Genomic DNA, 4,470 nt, shown 5'->3' with positions numbered 1-4,470 from the left:
ACCCAATTCAATTATGGGAAATTGATAAAACATATGCTAAGATTGAATTAAAAAATCCAAATGTTATCATAAGAGTCAAGCCTATGAGATATGGGCAAGAAGATAGACAAGAATTTGATAAACAAATTAAAGAGTTATTAGAACTTAAGATTATTCGAGAATCTAAAAGTTCTCATAGTAGTCTAGCCTTTATGGTTAGAAATCATGCAGAAATTAAACGAGGAAAAGCTTGTATGGTTATTAACTATAAAGAATTAAATAAATATACCAAATTCGATAGATAATTTTTACCTTATAAAGGTACATTAATTACCTCTGTAATTAATAAAAAGATATTTAGCAAGTTTGATTGCAAATCTGGATTTTGGCAAATTAAACTTGAAGAAGAAAGTATACCGCTTACTACCTTTAGTACACCTCAAGGACAGTATGAATGGATTGTAAAGTCTTTTGGATTGAAAAATGCACCACAAATATTTCAAAAAATGATGGATAAAATATTCAAAGAATTTCATGAATTCTGCGTTGTTTATGTAGATGATATTCTTATATTTTCAGATAATAAGATAGACCATGTTAATCATCTAATTTCTTTTGTAGAAAAATGCAAGAAATATGGAATATTACTCTCTAAAAAGAAAGCTGAAATAATGAAACTCATGACAGAATTTCCAGGGTTAATAATAGATGAAACAGGAATTGAGATGCAACCTCATATTTCTGAAAAAATATATATATTCCTAGATAAATTATAATCTAAAGAACAAATTCAAAAATTTTTAAGATTTCTTAATTATGCTGAAGGTTTCATAGAAAAATTAGCTAAAGAAAGATAACCTTTACAAGGGTTATTAAAAAAAATAATACTAATACATGGGAAGATCTCCATACCAAAGTAGTAAAAACGATTGAAAGAAAAATGTAAAAATCTTCCAAGGTTAGGATTCCCTACCTCTAGTGATAATTTAATTCTTGAGATCGATGCTTCAGATAATCACTGGGGTGCAGTCTTAAAAACAGATCAAGAAAAGATCTGTAGATATGTCAGCGAAGCATTCAAACCCACATAAAAGAATTATCATAATAATGAAAATGAATTGTTAGCTATTAAAAAAGGAATAGCTAAATTAACTTTCTTATTGTTACCAAAGAAATTCAAGGTAAGATCTGATAATACTCAAGTCAAAGGATTTATATTTAATAAATTGCCTAATCTACCTCAAAATAAAAGATTAATTAGATGGCAACAGTTTTTTGCTAAATATGATTTTGAAATTAAATAAATTAAAAGATCTAACAATTGTATTGCAGATTTTCTTGGCCGAAAATACAATGGAGAGGAGTCTTTCCAAAATAATTAAGGGCATAATGATGTGCTCTAAAGGTCAAGAATTGCTTCTCAAAGGCAATGGTATAATTTATGATGGGTTTGCCATGATAGATGATGCCCATGAAGAATTGAGCAAACTTTGACTAGACAAAAGTTTGCAAAATCATCCAGAAGTCCAAACTTCATAACAATCTATTAGCAATATACTAAAAAATATCCATTTTAAGGATCAAACTGAGGGTCATATCACCCAGAGTTCTTCATAGAACTCAAAGGTCACACATCCAGAGAAATTTCTCACAATCAATGATTTCAAAGAACAATATACGAAGAAAGAAGAATCTCAAGGGTCTTCAATGAGCCTAAGGCCCCAATATGATAAAAGCGGATAATATCTTCTTATGGTTAAAATTCCATTAGGAAGTGACTACGCTTATAATTATAAAAGAATTGGTAAGATAGCCTATGGGATTCGTTCTAGCCAAACTATTATACCAGATTATTCAGGATTATACCCAAGGATAAACTTTATGCCAAGAGCTGATCCAAAATTGATAAAAGACATATTTGAATATGGTTTTCTTAACATTGTTTATGTCAGTGAAGATTGTAAGAAAATAAAAGACCTCCCAGAAAAAATTACAGAGGCTGACAATGACCTCAATACTCACTGCTTGCCCTGAATACTGTGAAAACAAGTGGTATCCAGCACAACACATGATTCAAGTTGGAATTAACAGCAAAAAAGTTAGTCCAACTGTTGATTTAGATCAAGTCTACAATGATATGATCCTAAATTATTCAAGGCCAAAGCTCTCACCAGCAAAAGGGCCATAGGAATGAAAGTCCTCTATAAATCTCTTGAAAGGATAAGGAAAAAAATATGGCTCCACAAAGCCACAAAGGAGCATATAATCTTTTCTATGAGTAGAAAAGAAAGCATTTTAGCCAGATATGCCATATTAAAAAAGAAAAAGACAATATATGTGGAATCCAGCTTGCCGACACATCACGAGGTATGCAAAGTGCTAGAGTATCAGTCATTATGTGGCTATTACTACGAAGGATCAAAAGGGAATTCTAGTGGGGAAGACATGTCTCTAGATGAAGATTTGATAATTGGCATGTGACAAGAACCACTAGAAAAGATAAAAGGTGCTATCCTAAAAGCATCAATAATTCAAAAAGAAAGATTCCAGAAAGATAAAACTCACCACAATAAGATAAAGGATGTCTGCCACTAGGAAAAGAAGACAACCATTGTCTTTAATGATAAAAAGAAAAGGGGTCACCTTATCAAGAGGGAATCCACGATCCACTAGGAGAATTGAACATGTGTCATGTAAAAGAAATAACCTTATCTCTTTAAGATTATAAATAGAAGCATGTAAGAAGGGAAGGACATCACATGTCTAACCTTCACCTTCATCTGTATTCTCTGTAACCACCTTTTGTAAATAATTTCAGTTGTGAAATAAATAAAGCTCTTTTGAGTGAAATTATCATCTTCCATATATCTTATATTCTTAGAAATTAACCAAGAACCTTATATGCCAATACTTGTGCTAAATGAAGAAGATTTTATATTACTAAGCACTCTTCCAGAGACAACTGCAAAGAAATTACTTAGGCATATCCTATTAGGCTAGTCTACTGTGTGTTGCGTTAGGCCGTGTGGAATAGTCACTGAAGTGGTCTTGTGTGATGTGTGGAGCTATGGCAGTGCTGACCATGAACCTTTCTATGGTTGGAGGCAATTGGTGAATCTATCTCAGAATTCCGAGAGATAGTACACTGGTTAGTAATCTTGAAATCTCTTCTTTTATTTTAGTAACAAACGGAAGCATGTTCGACCTTATTTGTTTTCAGAGATGTTATAAGATAAGAAGTGATAAGAGTAACTCAATTTCTCAAAAATGAAAAGATCTGTTAATAAATTTCTAGATGCAATTGATCATTTAGACTTTAGTCAAGAATATCAAGTTGCTTATACAATTTCCATGGTTAAAACTAGATTAACTACAAGCAAACACTTGTATGAATAAATAAAAGGAATTAATGATCCAGAAATATTCGATTCATTTGAAGAAGAGAACTGGACAGCATTAATAGAATCAATTTTATCTATCCTCGAAATAATCCAGGACAGGTGCAAGACTAATAATAGAACTCAAAATCGAGCATAAAACAATGGATAATAATAATAATATGGAAATATTGATTCAAGATGCAGATCTCAAATTACAATTTATATGTGAAAGCTTTGATAGGATGTACCTAAGTTGGGAAGATAGATTAGGAATATACATAGATATATTGGAAGAAAAAATTTGGTCTGTGACTCAAAAGAGACAAATGATTACAAATTCAGGAATTAATTTACATATAGATCTCTATGAATGAGATAATCATTTAGAACTTTACAAAGATATAGTTGAAACTTTGAAAAAATTTAAGAATAGATGTAGAAGAGATGGAAGGAAAAATGCTCCAATCTATCAAAATCAATAAAACCCATAAATTCGAAAATCGCATAAAAATTTTGAATATGCAAAAAAGGTCCTTATTGTACTAAGCTTTGTACTCATTGTTGTAAGAATATCATTGTTGTAAAACAATAGGTTAAGGTTTATTTATTTTAAGATGAAAATATGTTTTAAGATATATTGCATCATTATTCTAATAAGCTATAATTATTAGTTGTAAATGAATAGAAAAAAGGAAAATCTTAGTTTCTATACGCTGATGAAAATCGAAGCAATAATTATGAGTTGTAAATGATTTTGAGGTAGTTTACTTGGATTATAAGCTAATGTTGTGTCAATATGATTAGGTATATAGTTGTTTATTTAGCAAAGCAATTCATGGATTCTCAAAGTGGGAAGATGATGTTCGCACAGAAATTGGAAACAAAAAAAGAGATTAGAATTAGTGAAAAGAGGGGAGGAAAAAATTAATTGACGTCATCTTAGGGGAACACTATTTCTGTTATGGGTGGTGATATTTTGTGGGTTATAGTAGTTTTTTTTTTTTTTTAGTGGTGGTAAAAGTTAACAGTTCGATACATGGATGATAAGATTTTTTTTTAATTTAAATGTAACACAAATAACTATTAAATTACTTTCTTAATCATATAGTGA

The sequence above is a fragment of the Citrus clementina genome, unplaced genomic scaffold (genome assembly GCF_000493195.1).
Source record: "Citrus clementina cultivar Clemenules unplaced genomic scaffold, Citrus_clementina_v1.0 scaffold_4, whole genome shotgun sequence".
NCBI classification, from domain to species: Eukaryota; Viridiplantae; Streptophyta; class Magnoliopsida; order Sapindales; family Rutaceae; genus Citrus; species Citrus x clementina.
This window is presented reverse-complemented; position numbering follows the sequence as displayed.